This window comes from Salvia miltiorrhiza, chromosome 3 (genome assembly GCF_028751815.1).
Source record: "Salvia miltiorrhiza cultivar Shanhuang (shh) chromosome 3, IMPLAD_Smil_shh, whole genome shotgun sequence".
Classification (NCBI taxonomy): domain Eukaryota; kingdom Viridiplantae; phylum Streptophyta; class Magnoliopsida; order Lamiales; family Lamiaceae; genus Salvia; species Salvia miltiorrhiza.
Window position 1 is genome coordinate 43,322,917 of NC_080389.1, and position 19,795 is coordinate 43,342,711.

General features: G+C 32.1%; 1 long non-coding RNA gene across 2 annotated transcripts; it reads left to right on the forward strand.

Moving 5' to 3' along the window:
• Nucleotides 1-2,138: 2,138 nt before the first annotated feature.
• LOC131015906 (uncharacterized) lies at nucleotides 2,139-12,172 on the forward strand. Of its 2 annotated transcripts, XR_009098725.1 has the most exons (3): nucleotides 2,203-4,795; nucleotides 11,270-11,327; nucleotides 11,863-12,172. It is a non-coding gene; the product is annotated as an uncharacterized LOC131015906 (long non-coding RNA). The 2 variants fall into 2 exon arrangements; XR_009098724.1 differs by lacking the exons at nucleotides 11,270-11,327; nucleotides 11,863-12,172 and adding an exon at nucleotides 5,331-5,640 and having other exon boundaries at nucleotides 2,139-4,795.
• Nucleotides 12,173-19,795: the final 7,623 nt, after the last annotated feature.

Consider the following 19,795-nt stretch of genomic DNA (forward strand, 5'->3'; position numbering starts at 1 on the left):
ATAATAATAATAATAATAATAATAATAATAATAATAATAATAATAATAATAATAAATCTCTAATTAAGATATCCCTACCCACAAGCTAACGAATTAATAGTGGTATTAATTTATTGCATCGCATCAATGCTATAATTAACTTACAAATTTTTGTGGTACTTGAGGCAACGGAAAGTAGTTAAGCAAAGTTACTTCTTCTCCTACTGAAATCAACAACAGCAGCCACCAAACACCAAACAATTACAAGGTAATTACTAAACCCAGTTATTCTAGTCAATGTTGCATGCTCATACCCATCAAGACATGTTTTAGCTAGAAAATACTGAGTACATAAATGAGTATATATATATTCATAAGGAGACTTAGCAAACTCATATGATCTTTAGGCAGTAATCAGTATGTATATGTATATATTCTTTTCATAAGATATATGCATGAGAACTTTTATGATGCAGTAGCAAAGCCACACGCCATTAATCCCTTGCATAATCGGCAATAGAGGAACTAACAGATTTTGATTTACGGAACTTCTGTTTAAATACCGAGAGTTAAGGCCGAACCTGTTGTCGATGGGGTAGACAGAAACAGACAGAGGCTGCTGCCTCGTCGTCGAGGCAGAGGGAGAGTGGAGTCAGGGTCGACGACATTGAACGGTGAAAAACGGACAACTCCTGAAATCCGCCGATTCTGGAATAGCAACGGTGGCGCGTCGATTCCCGGGCCGCGATTGTTGGGCTTTTGCTTTTATTCAGTGGATTGTCCCTATTTAATGGGCTCTTGGCCCAGTTTCTTTTATTTATTTGGGTTGCCTTATGTTGAACCCAATTAATAATTAGATTGCCTTATTAAATATTTACCCCGTCAAAGACTAGTCTAGATTAATCTATTAATTGGATTTAGCTAATTCTAATTATGGATTAAATTAGAACGATGTTGTTAATTAGTATGTGAGTTAGAATACCCTAAGATGAGTGAATATATTAGATTAATAATCTGATCTCATAAGACAAGCTTTAATTCTATAGCTTGGGTTAGTATTAGAATTTCTCAGATTATTATTTCAAAATAATAATTAACAGAATATGAGTAATGCATAGTTATTTCACGTATTCTCATTTACTGAGAATTTTCCTTGAGACAAAAGTTTTACCTTATATTTTTGCATTAAAGGTCGAACGCAAGGGTAACCGCTAGTCAAGGAGTCATGGCACCTAGCAAAGCTTTGCTATCAGGTGGGTTTACTTTCATATATATAAAATGAGTTTAATGTTACATTTGAACAAGTTATTTAGTTACAAAATCTTTGAACTGAAATTTATTTCAACTGTTGTCTTGCCATAAATGTTTCAATTGTAGTATGCTATCTATCTGATGTGGCTTTGCCAGTTATGTAATCGAATTCGGGTCATGAGCAGTTGATAGCTATCCTGCCAGGGCTAGTGTACACGTGTGGTGTGACTGGGAGTCATCGAGCGGGTTGGCCGGTCAGGTGTCCGTTGAGAGGTGGTCACCTCTTCGGCACGCAGTTCCAGATATGATAGATTACGAGATAACTTACACTACAATCAAACTTTAAGAATCACAAATAAATTTAGTACGCTTGGGCCTTTTAGCTAAAACTCCATTGCTGTACTGTTTAAGATGGCATGACAATTTACAGTTTTTATGCAATCATGTTTATACTTAGGCATATGTGCCCACTGAGTACTCTCGTACTCAGCCCTGCATATATTTCTAAATGTGCAGGCTGATGAAGATGAAGTGACGAGCGAAGCTTTTGTCATAAGTTAAATGAATGAACTCTTGGATACATGTCTTCATACATGTAATCAAATTAAGTTATTCCGCTGCGTACTCTCAAGTACTATGTCTTTTAGGTCAAGTCGGATTTCTTCCAAACTTACGAGTTTATTTGAGTCTTTATGTGTAACACCCAGCATTTTCACTACAGTATATATATTATTTTCTATTATCTAAAAGAAGAAAGAGAAGTAGAATCACTGAGATGAGATATTATTATTATTATACCTTGAGCTTTTAATTCAATGATTGCATAATTTGAATAATTAAGTATTCTTGCTTTCTTTATTATTTTCATTCTTGGAAGCAAGTTTATAATTCCTAGTTAATGGGATTATTTTATTATTTTTCAGAGATGAGATTGGTGATAAATACGAAATATTATTAGTCGACTTATTGCTCGGCTAATTGAAGTGACGGATGTTATTTAATTATTTATCTATGAGCTTTCTTTTTTTAATAGTGATAGTTTGAGGAAATTTAGTATATGTATATAGAATTGTATTATATTTCATTGGGTGTATAATAATTTATTAATTTAGATAGCTATCAAATACTACTTGAGCTTGGAGCACAAGTTTCGTGAGTCATATTAGTGTAGAGAATTGCTTTTCTAATTTATTCTTATTTTTATTTGATCTAATTTTGAGGGCCACAAAATAAGGCTTATAGGAAAAGCCAAGTTTTCCTCTTATTATTTATTTCTTCTACAAACCTCAAATGGGCCGATCAGTAAGGGAAATGAGGTTTGAATTATATTGCTCATTTCTATAATTGGATTTAAATTTTTAATGTTTGAGATAAGCATTTATTTATTGTAAAGTGTATATATTAGTTTGAGGAGATTCATTTCCTTTTCTTCTCCCCAAAACAGTCGACCTTCTCCCCTCTCTCTTTATGGAACCTCAGTTTGAGTTTACTTTCAACCTTCAAGAAGATTCAGCCGCCGCCTCTGCTCCGACCGTCGTCGGCTGCCGTCGGGTCCAAGTCCGGCGTCTCGTCTGTTCTTCCCTGGTGCCCCTCGCACTACTCTCATCTTCTCTCAATTTAGCGAAGAACCCAAATGAGAAGCCCTAATTTCAAAATCCGAAATCGCCGTCACCCGAGCCCGAAATTCGGCAATACAGCAGCCTCCTCTTCAACGTGGTCGAAGTTCTCGCACCGGAAGTCCTCGCCGTTCCCCCTTCTTTTTCGATGTGGAGCCCTAATTATTAGAAGAAGGAAATTACTACTGTCGCGACTGGAAGGCCAACGAACGGCTGAGCTTCGCCCATCTCTGCCTTGAATCCATGCTCGAGAATGAGAGAAAGGGAAACGAGCTCTAATTCTTTTCTACTCCCGCCGTCATGGTTCGGCTGCCACCTCCGCCGTCTGTGGAAGACCGGCGATTCAGCGGCGCCGCTCCATTCACGACGCCGCTACTGCTGCTACACGATCCCCTCCGAGGCAGGAAGCGCTGCTGTCATCATCGTCGTCTTGGCTCGACTGAACAGGGTAGCGTCCCTCGTCGTCGAAAAGTTAAGTATTCTACTTGTTATTGTAGAAAGTGTTTGATGTTGCTTGTGATTTCTGAGTTCATGCCATAATAATCGAGGCATAGGTGACTTCTCTCTAAGATTCCTAAAGTGAGATATTAAACAAAATGTTATATGTTTCTAAGTTAGTAATTACTTTAAATTAAGTAAAATGATGGCAGGAATCATAGCTTCAGCCCAAAGCTTCGATTTTTGACCCTCCCTCAAGAACCCCAGAATTTCATCTTCTTTATATTTGTATCAATTGACTATGTATACATGTCTATATGTATGTGAAGAATTGATTGGGATTTTATTTGGGTATTTATTCACAAGAAAACATGATTCCCTAATAGTTTAGTTTAAGTGGATTTGGGAGTTCTTGGAATAAGCTAGCTACATGTTTGATGCTTGTGTAATTGTACTCCTTGAATTGTAAAATGAGATTATATGACAATAGTTGGAGGATATCAAGCATGCTACTATATGTTGATGTGTTGAACATGAATTAAGTTTAAGCTAAAGCATGCTAATGTGTAGTATGATGATGTAATTGAGTTCCTATGGTTTGTATTTGACAAACGTATGAATTATATGTTAAGTTGAAACAAAGGAGCTTTGCTGTCAGTTTTCGGCTTGACAGGGCAGTATGTTTCGAGGTGCTTTTGATGATGTTTTCGTAATCCAAATAACTTGAAATTTTTACTGTAATAACTTCATCATGTGTAGTCATTCTCTGCAAAATTTCAGCTAAATCCGAGACCAATAGATATGTCAAACTATTTTCTGAAATGTACTGCACGGAGCAGCAGAATTCAGTTGCAGATTCTGTCTTTGGTCATATAACTTCTTATACACTTGAGATATTGTATTTTTGTAAATTTCTGAGAAATATAGACATTAATAGCTTTCTAAAAAGGTAAAACTCGTATTTTTCCTTGAAGCGATTGATTTTATATGATTTTCCAAAGTTAGGATTCAAATGTGTATGTGTCTTGATTAAACTTGTGATTGGTAGTTAATTGAGATCCTACACTACTAAACTTGAATTAAGGTTTTATTGTTCTAATTACCTATTGAGAATTATTGATTACTAAGCTTGTTAATATGATAGTTGATGGACATAATTATGTTTATATGATTAATTACTTTGGGATTTTGTGTTTTACATGTATGGTTAGTTGTAAACTGATCTCTATGGAATGGATTTGTTTACTTCTAAACTTTCTCAAGTAGAGGAATTCCTATAAGATAGGAATATTAGTTTATACTTTCTTAAAGTTCATAAGAGTTAGTATATTGGTTAGTTTAGTTGATTCAACCTTAGCTCTGCAGAAGATTAAAAGTTTATTGGGATGTTATTTATAGCTAATTCTTCTTATCTAATTATCCAATCTTATATTAGAATCTTGCTATTATGAAGGTGACAGTAGCAATGATAGATAAGTGAGCAAGAGTTCCTACACCGTTAAGCGTATCAGGTGGGCTTTCTAAATTCAGAATTTGAAGTGCGCACTATTTAATGATGTTTATATGAATGAAAGTTATATTAAAATTATTGACTTGCCAAATTATTTTATGAGCTTGTATGTTACCATCTACGAGAGATAGACGATATCGGCCCTATGCTGAAGCGAGATGTCAGTAAGGGTTTGTGCACATAGTTGTGACCGTGAGCCATCGAGCGGGTTGGCCGGTCACTGTGATCGGGAGCCTTCGGGCCGATCACTGTGTTTGAGAAGGAGGCCTACTTCTCAACACAAGGTTACATGATGCGTAGTTATGGTACATACATGTTAATTGTCTGCAGACGTATATGATGTTATGATGATATATATATAGAAGTTTTACAGTTTTGGCGTGCACAGGTTATTTTTTTAAATAAAACTCCTGTGTGATGCTTGAGATGGCAAGTTCAATATATAGCTCTAAGAGCAAGCTTTAAAGTTATTTCGGCATGTGACCATTGAGTACCTTTTTAGTACTCAGCCCTGCATATGTTTTCTAAATATGCAGGTTAAGCTGTGATGCAGATGGAAGCGAGCAGAGCAAAGTCTTGATGTTAATGTGTTAAATTAGGCTCAGGATTTCATGTCCTCATACATGTAATCCACTTGAGTTATTTCCGCTGCAACACTTAATGTACTTTACTTTATTGATGTGTTGTACAGATTTTAAACCAATAGCTTCGAGAATTATGTCACTTAGACAACTTGTTGTTGTGTTATTGTAAGTTGTCTACTCGTGAGTTTTAAAAGTGATTATTTATAATTACCAAACATTATGGTAAAATATTGTTTAAGCATGATGATTATTTTTATTGAAACATATTTTATTTTCCATTTTCTTTTTTTCCATTTCCCCAGTCACATTTTCCCCGGCTTAACTATACACTATATTAGGCCGGGCTGTGACAGAGTGGTATCAGAGCAGGTTGTTTGCTCTGAGCCTAAACATTCCCTTGAGTCTAGTCTAAATTTGAATCTTTAGACTAAAATGAGTAATATAGTAAAAGCTCTGCGCTCCATCTCATCCAGCCTAGCCAAGTCAGGTACGGATTTTCAGAGTTTTAAAGTAGCATGTTACATTTTTAAATAAGTTTGAGATATGAGTTGCAGTTTTGCAAGTATTAGTATGATGGAAACTTATGTATTCTAAAATGAGCGAGTATGGACAACATGAGTTATTTATGAGTATCCTCTACTAGTATGAACTTCTTGAATGGATAAAGAGTTGTTCATATTTTAATATTTTTATTTTGATACATGGAGTATTTTCATTTGTTGTATAGTAATGAAAATCTTTGAGATAATGGTGGACGTATATCTATACATTGGATGGATGCAGATATAGACAATTTGATGATACAATATCGATGTATGTCAGTGGCACTGTAACCTAGTACTAGTAGTGAGGTTATACAGTTAGGCATCACAATTAGTACTAAGAGCCTTTTGCAACGTATATTTCCATCTTTTGTATGAGAACTCATTGAGGCAAAATTTCCCATAATGTGAAACGGCCAAAGTGGTCATTTGCTAGGTCGTTGAGCTTTAATTGCTGAGATGATTGAATTTTTTGTGTATGAGTTTTTATACCTTAGTTGGTTTATGGTTATGTAGTAGTTTGACTTTACAGATGGAATAAAAGCTTAGTTATGGGAAATTGTGTATTTACTCGGCACGATGTCTCAAAGAAGCGGTGGAAATCTGCCATCCGCCATGTGAATAATTTAGAGAACTACTCGTCCCCATCAACTTGAAAGAAGAATAGCAGAAGTTTTTCATCGTCAAAATACCTTTATTGCGAGTTAAGCGGTAGAGTTTCAAAGAAGCGGTAGAGTTTTGCGAGTTTCATGTTCTTAGATGCAATGCTCAAGAGCACCTTCTTGTATGTTATTTCAACTACAAGGATCGAGTGGGAGACGAAGCAGAAGATACATACCCTCGAGCGATTAGAGAATCTTATTTGGGGCCAGGTCACAGAAGTTTCTATGAAGTACATGTTCCCAGAAGCTACCATAAGCAAATGAAGATGATCGTGGTTGAATATGATTGAGAATTATGTGACATATCTCGATATGCGCCTTAGAAGGCTGACACATATATTAGTTGTAACTTTTGATAGAGTTTTGATGTAGTGCCTTTGCTTGTTGGCAAACCAAATATTCTTTCAGCTATTGCAAGCCAAACATTCCTTCAACTAATGAAGATATCTCTTTTCCATTTCATCCCTCCCACCAAAAGTTTTGTTTGAAATCTTGATATAATTTAGTGCTTTTGTGGTGGGCAGTATATAGCGTATCATGAGCTTTACTCGTGATTTTATTTCTCAACTGTTCAGTATTGGGTACACAACTTTTCTCAAACATGATAGCAGTACCCCTAGCTTTTTGGCAAGTATTGACCCCTTCTATCAAAATCCTTACCCATAATTTTTCTCCTTTTTATTTTCCCCATGTACTTTAACAATTCTTCTTCTCAAATCAAAAATCATTGTTAACATTGCAATTACAGCTTCTCTTGTTTGCTGTGGTAGAACCATTTGTAAATCCAACTTTCAAATCCTTGATGAGAATTTTTCTTCATGGGTAAGGAGAAATCCTTAGTAAACTTGAGTTTTTCTACTCAAGGCATCCACTACTATATTGGCTTTGCGTGGGTGATAATTTATTCTACAATCATAGTCCCTTACTAATTCGAGCTATATTCCTTGTCTCACACTTAGATCTTTTGCTCGAATAAGTATTTTAAACTTTTATGAGGTGTATCAATTCCACATCTCGTTTCAGAATACCATTGTTGCTAGTTCCAAGTTATGTTGAGCAATTCAGTTCTTGTGGTCTATGTTCTCATGACCCAATAACAATAACTCTTTCACTTTGCAACAATGCACAACCAAGTCCATCTTTGATACACAGGACCAATTTTATATGGTCTTTCAACTTTGAGAATTCGGCCATATTTTAAAATAGCCTTTCATCCAACAACAGATGAGCAATTTGAGAGAAATCTTTAAACCTTAGAAGATGTGACATAGACTATTGTACTAGAGCGAAGAAGTGGCGACCTTAGCAGTAGGGACACTGGCGATCGTAAGAAATTCTGGGTTCCAAAACTCTCTTTCCAAAAATGATTTTTCAGAAGGAGCGAATTCCCCGCAAACAAGGCAGGAGACGACTATCTCAAGGTGCATCACGCGTACTCAGAAGCCGCATTATGCACTAGATTGAAGGATGAATTGGGAAAACCTTTTGCTAGTAATTGAATTGGCCTACAATTATAGCTTTCGGGCAATAATTGATATGACACCATATGGAGCTTATTGTGGAAAGAAATATTGATCTCCACTCTATTGACATGAGGTAAGTGAAAGAAAAGTAACAGGACCTGATGCGCTTGAAGAAATGATTACGCTTATCCGACAAATTCAACAACTGCTCAACGAACCTCAAGAGCGACAAAAATTTTTTTTTTTGTAGATACTCGTTGATTTGATTTGAAATTTTTGAAATAGGGGATGAAGTTTTTCTCAGTGTTCCGCATTCTAAGAATGCACAAATTCGATGTGAAAGAGAAGTATCTAGCATTATTCTCTGACGTAGTCAAATTTCGAGGACGAAATTTCTTTAAGGGGGAGAGGATGTAACACCCAGCATTTTCACTACAGTATATATATTATTTTCTATTATCTAAAAGAAGAAAGAGAAGTAGAATCACTGAGATGAGATATTATTATTATTATACCTTGAGCTTTTAATTCAATGATTGCATAATTTGAATAATTAAGTATTCTTGCTTTCTTTATTATTTTCATTCTTGGAAGCAAGTTTATAATTCCTAGTTAAAGGGATTATTTTATTATTTTTCAGAGATGAGATTGGTGATAAATACGAAATATTATTAGTCGACTTATTGCTCGGCTAATTGAAGTGACGGATGTTATTTAATTATTTATCTATGAGCTTTCTTTTTTTAATAGTGATAGTTTGAGGAAATTTAGTATATGTATATAGAATTGTATTATATTTCATTGGGTGTATAATAATTTATTAATTTAGATAGCTATCAAATACTACTTGAGCTTGGAGCACAAGTTTCGTGAGTCATATTAGTGTAGAGAATTGCTTTTCTAATTTATTCTTATTTTTATTTGATCTAATTTTGAGGGCCACAAAATAAGGCTTATAGGAAAAGCCAAGTTTTCCTCTTATTATTTATTTCTTCTACAAACCTCAAATGGGCCGATCAGTAAGGGAAATGAGGTTTGAATTATATTGCTCATTTCTATAATTGGATTTAAATTTTTAATGTTTGAGATAAGCATTTATTTATTGTAAAGTGTATATATTAGTTTGAGGAGATTCATTTCCTTTTCTTCTCCCCAAAACAGTCGACCTTCTCCCCTCTCTCTTTATGGAACCTCAGTTTGAGTTTACTTTCAACCTTCAAGAAGATTCAGCCGCCGCCTCTGCTCCGACCGTCGTCGGCTGCCGTCGGGTCCAAGTCCGGCGTCTCGTCTGTTCTTCCCTGGTGCCCCTCGCACTACTCTCATCTTCTCTCAATTTAGCGAAGAACCCAAATGAGAAGCCCTAATTTCAAAATCCGAAATCGCCGTCACCCGAGCCCGAAATTCGGCAATACAGCAGCCTCCTCTTCAACGTGGTCGAAGTTCTCGCACCGGAAGTCCTCGCCGTTCCCCCTTCTTTTTCGATGTGGAGCCCTAATTATTAGAAGAAGGAAATTACTACTGTCGCGACTGGAAGGCCAACGAACGGCTGAGCTTCGCCCATCTCTGCCTTGAATCCATGCTCGAGAATGAGAGAAAGGGAAACGAGCTCTAATTCTTTTCTACTCCCGCCGTCATGGTTCGGCTGCCACCTCCGCCGTCTGTGGAAGACCGGCGATTCAGCGGCGCCGCTCCATTCACGACGCCGCTACTGCTGCTACACGATCCCCTCCGAGGCAGGAAGCGCTGCTGTCATCATCGTCGTCTTGGCTCGACTGAACAGGGTAGCGTCCCTCGTCGTCGAAAAGTTAAGTATTCTACTTGTTATTGTAGAAAGTGTTTGATGTTGCTTGTGATTTCTGAGTTCATGCCATAATAATCGAGGCATAGGTGACTTCTCTCTAAGATTCCTAAAGTGAGATATTAAACAAAATGTTATATGTTTCTAAGTTAGTAATTACTTTAAATTAAGTAAAATGATGGCAGGAATCATAGCTTCAGCCCAAAGCTTCGATTTTTGACCCTCCCTCAAGAACCCCAGAATTTCATCTTCTTTATATTTGTATCAATTGACTATGTATACATGTCTATATGTATGTGAAGAATTGATTGGGATTTTATTTGGGTATTTATTCACAAGAAAACATGATTCCCTAATAGTTTAGTTTAAGTGGATTTGGGAGTTCTTGGAATAAGCTAGCTACATGTTTGATGCTTGTGTAATTGTACTCCTTGAATTGTAAAATGAGATTATATGACAATAGTTGGAGGATATCAAGCATGCTACTATATGTTGATGTGTTGAACATGAATTAAGTTTAAGCTAAAGCATGCTAATGTGTAGTATGATGATGTAATTGAGTTCCTATGGTTTGTATTTGACAAACGTATGAATTATATGTTAAGTTGAAACAAAGGAGCTTTGCTGTCAGTTTTCGGCTTGACAGGGCAGTATGTTTCGAGGTGCTTTTGATGATGTTTTCGTAATCCAAATAACTTGAAATTTTTACTGTAATAACTTCATCATGTGTAGTCATTCTCTGCAAAATTTCAGCTAAATCCGAGACCAATAGATATGTCAAACTATTTTCTGAAATGTACTGCACGGAGCAGCAGAATTCAGTTGCAGATTCTGTCTTTGGTCATATAACTTCTTATACACTTGAGATATTGTATTTTTGTAAATTTCTGAGAAATATAGACATTAATAGCTTTCTAAAAAGGTAAAACTCGTATTTTTCCTTGAAGCGATTGATTTTATATGATTTTCCAAAGTTAGGATTCAAATGTGTATGTGTCTTGATTAAACTTGTGATTGGTAGTTAATTGAGATCCTACACTACTAAACTTGAATTAAGGTTTTATTGTTCTAATTACCTATTGAGAATTATTGATTACTAAGCTTGTTAATATGATAGTTGATGGACATAATTATGTTTATATGATTAATTACTTTGGGATTTTGTGTTTTACATGTATGGTTAGTTGTAAACTGATCTCTATGGAATGGATTTGTTTACTTCTAAACTTTCTCAAGTAGAGGAATTCCTATAAGATAGGAATATTAGTTTATACTTTCTTAAAGTTCATAAGAGTTAGTATATTGGTTAGTTTAGTTGATTCAACCTTAGCTCTGCAGAAGATTAAAAGTTTATTGGGATGTTATTTATAGCTAATTCTTCTTATCTAATTATCCAATCTTATATTAGAATCTTGCTATTATGAAGGTGACAGTAGCAATGATAGATAAGTGAGCAAGAGTTCCTACACCGTTAAGCGTATCAGGTGGGCTTTCTAAATTCAGAATTTGAAGTGCGCACTATTTAATGATGTTTATATGAATGAAAGTTATATTAAAATTATTGACTTGCCAAATTATTTTATGAGCTTGTATGTTACCATCTACGAGAGAGAGACGATATCGGCCCTATGCTGAAGCGAGATGTCAGTAAGGGTTTGTGCACATAGTTGTGACCGTGAGCCATCGAGCGGGTTGGCCGGTCACTGTGATCGGGAGCCTTCGGGCCGATCACTGTGTTTGAGAAGGAGGCCTACTTCTCAACACAAGGTTACATGATGCGTAGTTATGGTACATACATGTTAATTGTCTGCAGACGTATATGATGTTATGATGATATATATATAGAAGTTTTACAGTTTTGGCGTGCACAGGTTATTTTTTTAAATAAAACTCCTGTGTGATGCTTGAGATGGCAAGTTCAATATATAGCTCTAAGAGCAAGCTTTAAAGTTATTTCGGCATGTGACCATTGAGTACCTTTTTAGTACTCAGCCCTGCATATGTTTTCTAAATATGCAGGTTAAGCTGTGATGCAGATGGAAGCGAGCAGAGCAAAGTCTTGATGTTAATGTGTTAAATTAGGCTCAGGATTTCATGTCCTCATACATGTAATCCACTTGAGTTATTTCCGCTGCAACACTTAATGTACTTTACTTTATTGATGTGTTGTACAGATTTTAAACCAATAGCTTCGAGAATTATGTCACTTAGACAACTTGTTGTTGTGTTATTGTAAGTTGTCTACTCGTGAGTTTTAAAAGTGATTATTTATAATTACCAAACATTATGGTAAAATATTGTTTAAGCATGATGATTATTTTTATTGAAACATATTTTATTTTCCATTTTCTTTTTTTCCATTTCCCCAGTCACATTTTCCCCGGCTTAACTGTTGTTAGCTTAGGTCGGGCTGTGACATTATGATTAAACATCAATTCTCTTATAAATTTTCCTTTATTAACAATGAGTTGAGTTCGACCCTTCATTTTTTTTGTTCACCCCTTTTCTAACCCGCTTCTCACCTCCATCACTTGGTCAAGGTTTCCCGACTTAATTATTCTTAATTAAGTCCGATCGTGACATATTATATGCAATTAATCCACTATTATTTCAATAGAAAAATATAAGAATAATATTATTGGTTTATAATGCTCGTGGTACCGTGAATGAGAAATTAATTGCATAAAAGTTAGGATAATCGGGGTTTCAAAAATAACTCAAGTTTTGATGTCACTAACTGCAAGATGATGCCATGCTACCTAATTAAGTTGAGATAAATAATAATTTTGTGCACACCCAAAGCTGCTAGTGGGTTGGTGAAGTGGTACATCCATTGAGAGCATCTCCAAAATTGACTAATGACTATTGGGGGGATTTAGGTTGGGGAGGGAGAACCCCTGACACACACACGCACGCACAAGAGAGAGATGTAATTTTTTCTTTTCCTTTTATTTTTCTTTTGCCTTTTATTTGTTTTTGTTTTTTTCCTTCTTTAAATTTTTCATTCACGTTTAGTTTTTTTCTTCTTTTTTTGAAAGTGTTTTGCAAAAGGCTTTTGCATTGCCAATTTATTATATTCATTTTTTTAAACTTATTAAATTTATTGTTGTGTTGTATGTTTTACTTTAAATTTAATTTAATTTTTTTTTGCTAATGATGTTAATATTTATAAAATACTCCCTCCGTCCCATTTGTATTTGCCCCTTACTTTTGGGCACGGAGATTAAGAAAGCCTTTATTTATGAGTTAAGTATGTGCAGTGCTTTATGTTTGCCCACTTAGGGAGCCCTTATTTTTGCTTTTTTAAGAAAGGGACCAATACAATTGGGACAGTCCAAAATGGCAAGGGGGCCAATACAAATGGGACGGAGGGAGTAATTAATTTATATAACATTATAAATAATAAATATAAAATTTAAATTAAATATAAATAAATATTAAATGAGTTAAAAGTAGATGAAATCTAGGTCCAAAATGATGTCCGTAAAAACTTGAATTTGAGTAGGTATTATTGGGGGTGAAAATAAAAAATGAGAATATGATGATATGGCTTCGATGATGTCAGCAAAAATCTATAAATGGGGATGCACTACTAGAGATGGTATGATAGTCCACTTTCACAACCTAGTTTCAACACATAGAGTTTTCATCTCTTGACACATATTGTATTTTTATACTTTTTGGAATTATCTGAATTTTCAATCAATCGACAGAAGAAAAACAACAGAAAGACAAAAGCCTAAAGATGTGGAAACATGTTACTAATAACTAGTCTTTCATTAAAGTATATGAGCTGATGGTATGAAGTTAATTAAATAACGTGGATTATAATTATTATGTTAATAAGAGACATAATCTATTTGAGCTTTTCTTATAGTACTTGCATTTTTCCCTTAAAATAAATGGTGACAAGAAAAATAGATTACTTAATAAAACCAATTCATGTTCGAGTTCAGCATTCCTTACCAGCCGAAAAATCCTTGAAAATCAAATAATAAACTTTTTCTGATAGTAAACAATTAATAAGCACTGAATTTTGTGTATTTGAATCATATATATATTGAATCGATAGTTCAAACGTAGTTTCTACATTTAGTTGTATTAGTTAGTTCAATAAGCAAGTAAAAAAGTAATGTAATAAGTAATTAAATGTGAAACAAATAACAAATTTATATTTATTTTGTAACTAGCATTTTCACCCCGTGCAATGCACGGAAAATGTTTTTATATTTTTATATATATAAATTGATACCAACTCAATTATTATATTTATAAATATAAGAAAAAAAATTATTTTTCATTTAATATATTTGAGTTGAATATTAAAAAAATAAAAAAATAAAGAAAAATTCACAATAATAAAAATTGATATTGTGAAAAGGCATAAATAATAAGTAAAAAGAATAAAATAGAAAAAATAGATTTATTCAAAAAAAGAGGAGAGATGAGAGAGAATTTTTAAAAATCATCAATCTTTAAATAAATATAACTCTCCATTTTAAATCAAATATTTACATAAAATATATCAAATTAATGCTCTTATCATGATATTTAATTTGATATATTTTATAAATAATTTTAATTTCACAATTTTAGAAAGAAATAATATTAAAAAATAAGAACACAAAGAAAAAATTATATTGTACAAATAAAACTTCAATTTTTTATAACTACAAAAGTGCCACTTATTAATTTTGAAATCAATTTGAAATTGAAAATGATCTTCTTAATATATTATACATTATTATATAAATATAAATTTATAAATTATTTATAACCAATGCCTTATAAATTGTGTATATATACACATATAAACATATAATTCATTATGGAATTATAAACGTGGGTTATGCAATTTTTCTTTTTAAACGTGGGGTGTGCATTTTTTTAAAAATTATGGGTTATGCAATTTTAATTGAGTTAGTTACTTAATTTTTGAATATATACAATAAGTCATTATTTTTGTAAGAAATCACAAAATTGCCATTGAAATCAATTTCTAATTGAAAACTGTTGTTTTAATATAGTATAGATTTCGACCTCATTTTCAAATCATCGCAAATAAATATTAAATTTTTATCATTTTTGTAATTAGGGCTTCTCTATTCTAGCGACCGAAAATACGACGTGGATGCGTCTATATGGATCAAAAGATGATGTGAATGTCAGCTTAGACCACTACAAAAAAATTGTTGATTACCGACGGCGAAATGCCGTCGGTAACAAAAGACGGCCGCCGGTAAATAGTGTTACCGGCGGCAACTCGCCGTCGCTAAACGGTTCGTCGGCAACGCCATTACCGACGGCGATCGGCCGCCGCCGGCAATTAACGGCGGCGAAGCCGCCGGCATTTCCGCCGTTAAATACCGCCGTTGAACGGCGGAGAGTTGCCGGAAAATTACCGACGGCGTTTGCCGTCGGTAATTAGCGGCGGCGAGATCACCGTCGGTAATTTCCACCGGACGGTGGTGGCGCACACGCCGGAGTTGTTCACGATATTACCGAGGGCAAAATGCCGTCGGTAATTACCGACGGCATTACCGACGGCATTTGCCCTCGGTAATATTTTTTAATTTATTTTTTTTTATTTTATTTTTTTATTTATTTATTTTATTTATTTATTTATTTTATTGTATATCCACAATTTATTTCGGTATTTATACAGTATTGCATAATTTAGACGAACTTCCCAGTCGGTCACCCATCTTAGTTGTGCTCTAAGTCAAGCACGCTTAACCTTGAAGTTCTTTTCGAATGGTCACCAGTACAGAACACTCGTATTATTGATATATATAGTATCTATTAATTCATTTAAAGTCTACTTCAATATACAATATCATATATATTCATAACCTTAGAATATGTCGAGATGATATACAAAAAATGTTGTTAATTACGGATTGGGCTCGTTTCCGTTCTTATTTTTATGTCGGAAAAATATTTATTAATTAATTTATTATTAATTTTTGAATTTTTTTTTTTTAATCAATCTAGTTTATACACCATTCATAACCTTAGTGTTGATTGATGAGTGAATCACTAATCAAATTAACATTCATAAGTTATAATTATAAGTTACTTACTAAGAATCTTGAATTCTTAGTAATAATATTAGATTAGTGATGATTGATGAGTGAATCACTAATCAAATTAACATTCTTAAGTTATAATTATAAGATTCTTACTAAGAATCTTGAATTCTTAGTAATAATCTTGGATTAGTGATGATTGATGAGTGAATCACTAATCAATCTAACATTCTTAAGTTATAATTATAAGATTCTTACTAAGAATCTTGAATTCTTAGTAATAATCTTGGATTAGTGATGATTGATGAGTGAATCACTAATCAAATTAACATTCTTAAGTTATAATTATAAGATTCTTACTAAGAATCTTGAATTCTTAGTAATAATCTTGGATTAATGATGATTGATGAGTGAATCACTAATCAAATTAACAGTCTTACGTTATAATTATAAGATTCTTACTAAGAATCTTGAATTCTTCGTAATAATCTTGGATTAGTGATGATTGATGAGTGAATCACTAATCAAATTAACAGTCTTAAGTTATAATTATAAGATTCTTACTAAGAATCTTGAATTCTTAGTAATAATCTTGGATTAGTGATGATTGATGAGTGAATCACTAATCAAATTAACACTCTTAAGTTATAATTATAAGATTCTTACTAAGAATCTTGAATTCTTAGTAATAATCTTGGATTAGTGATGATTGATGAGTGAATCACTAATCAATCTAACATTCTTAAGTTATAATTATAAGATTCTTACTAAGAATCTTGAATTCTTAGTAATAATCTTGGATTAGTGATGATTGATGAGTGAATCACTAATCAAATTAACACTCTTAAGTTATAATTATAAGATTCTTACTAAGAATCTTGAATTCTTAGTAATAATCTTGGATTAGTGATGATTGATGAGTGAATCACTAATCAAATTAACATTCTTAAGTTATAATTATAAGATTCTTACTAAGAATCTTGAATTCTTAGTAATAATCTTGGATTAGTGATGATTGATGAGTGAATCACTATTCAAATTAACACTCTTAAGTTATAATTATAAGATTCTTACTAAGAATCTTGAATTCTTAGTAATAATCTTGGATTAGTGATGATTGATGAGTGAATCACTAATCAATCTAACATTCTTAAGTTATAATTATAAGATTCTTACTAAGAATCTTGAATTCTTAGTAATAATCTTGGATTAGTGATGATTGATGAGTGAATCACTAATCAAATTAACATTCTTAAGTTATAATAATAAGATTCTTACTAAGAATCTTGAATTCTTAGTAATAATCTTGGATTAGCGATGATTGATGAGTGAATCACTAATCAAATTAACATTCTTAAGTTATAATTATAAGATTCTTACTAAGAATCTTGAATTCTTAGTAATAATTTTGGATTAGTGATGATTGATGAGTGAATCACTAATCAAATTAACATTCTTAAGTTATAATTATAAGATTCTTACTAAGAATCTTGAATTCTTAGTAATAATCTTGGATTAGTGATGATTGATGAGTGAATCACTAATCAAATTAACATTCTTAAGTTATAATTATAAGATTCTTACTAAGAATCTTGAATTCTTAGTAATAATCTTAGATTAGTAATAATCAATGTTTAAATTTTCACTTGTATTTCAATATATATTTGATTTCAATGTTTTTGTATTTTTATCTTTGATCAATTTATTAGATGATAAATGAAAAAAAATGAAAAAAAAATTAAAAAATAAAAAAAATTAAAAAAAAAATTAAAAAAAATAAAATTAATTACCGACGGCAAATGCCGTCGGTAATTAGCATTTGCCGTCGGTAATTAGCGGCGGAAAAATGCCGTCGGTAACGTTGGCCGGACGGCGGTTGTGCTATCGCCGGATGTCACCGGCGGTGGCGATTAGCGGCGGCCGATTGCCGCCGGTAAATACCGACGGCAAATGCCGTCGGTAATAAATAATATATATGTATATTAATATATATTTAAATTAGCGACGGCGTAACCGCCGCTAATTAGCGGCGGCCATTTTGCCGTCGGTAATTCGCCGGTAATAGTCAAAAGGCGGGTCGCCGTTTTTGCCGCCGCCGTGCCGTCGGTAATTGCCGGCGGCGGCGCCGCCGTCGGTAGTTTTCGTCGCTATTTGCGCGTTTTTTTGTAGTGACTAAAATATGATAGAGAAGAATTAAACAACGTCATTAAATGTGCAATTAAACAAAAATCGATAAGATTCGAGATAGCATATTTTGATTTTGTGTTAAATTGCCTAGTAAACGACATCACTTTATAAAATCAAACTACGTTTTTATTTATTTATATTTATATATTAAATTGATACTAACTCATTATCATATTTATAAATATAATAAAAAATTAATTTTAACTGAATATATTTGAACTTAATATTAAAAAAAATAAAAAATAAAGAATGATTCACAATAATAAAAAATGATGTTATGAAAATGCAAAAAAAAAGTGAAAAATGAATACAAAAATAAAAATAGATTTATTCAAGAAAAAGATGAAAGTGGTGAGATTTTTTTTTTAATTTATAATCTTTAAATAAATATAATTTTTATATTTTAAATCAAATATTAACATAAAATATATCAAATTAAAGCTCTTATTGTGATGTTTAATTTGATATGCATGATTAGTCAATTTTCACAATTTTAGAAAGAAACGAAATAAAAAATAAGAAGATAAAGAAAAAGAAAAAATATAATTTATTATTAAACCTTCAATTTTATTATAACTACAAAATTACCATTTAATTTTGCGATTAATTTGAAATTGATTTTAAATTGAAATCTTGACTTTTTAATATAGCATACATGTTTGTTTGCCAGGAAAGTAATGTGAATTGGGATTGTTATTCCCAGGAAAATGATTATGTGGAAAATGAATCATAATAGATTCATTCTCCAGTGTTTGGAAATACAAAAAATAATTGTTAGAATTCTGGATTTGTATCATTAAATAAATATAATTTATCATTATTAAGGTTAATTATATGATTTATAATTCTAAAATGAAATTCAATTTTTCTTACATAATAATAATAATAATAATAATAATAATAATAATAATAATAATAATAATAATAATAAAATAATAAAGTTTGATTCATAGCTCTAAAATTTAATCAAGATTTGTTTATAATAATAATAATGTTATGATTTATAGTTTTAAAAAATTAAATTAAGATTTTCTAATAAAGTATGATTCATAGTTCTTATAATTAAATTATAATTTGATTAAAATAAATTATGAACTAATTAATAATAATAATAATAATAATAATAATAATAATAATAATAATAATAATAATGTACAACATAAAGTATGATTTATAGTTTAAAAAGAAATAAATTAAGATTTTCTTAAAGTATAATAATAAGTATAATAATAATAATAATAATAATAATAATAATAATAATAATAATAATAATAATAATAATAATAATAATAATAATAAATACCTACTAAATAAAAGTTATAATTTACATTTTATAAAATAATACAAATAAGTAAGAATACTGAGAATGAAGAAAAAGAATACCTAAGAAAAGCCAGGGAATAAGAATCTTGAAAAGTTGCACTACTTTTCTTGTTTTCAGGATTCTTATTACTTTCCTTGACTAATAAAAATTTAACCAAACACAAGAATTTAATATTTTAGAATCATATTACTTTCCCAGGCCAGAATCTGTGTCAAACAAACGGGCATAGAGTAATATGATTAATATTAGCTTTTTAAATTGATTTTAGTACTAGTTTTTTTTAATTACTAGTTTTATATTGACTTTTAAATTGATTTTAGTTCTAGTTTTTTTTTTTTTTACTTATTAATCATATTCTTATTTTTATTTCCCAAAAATTCAAATAAAATGACATCTATAGAATTTAGAAAGT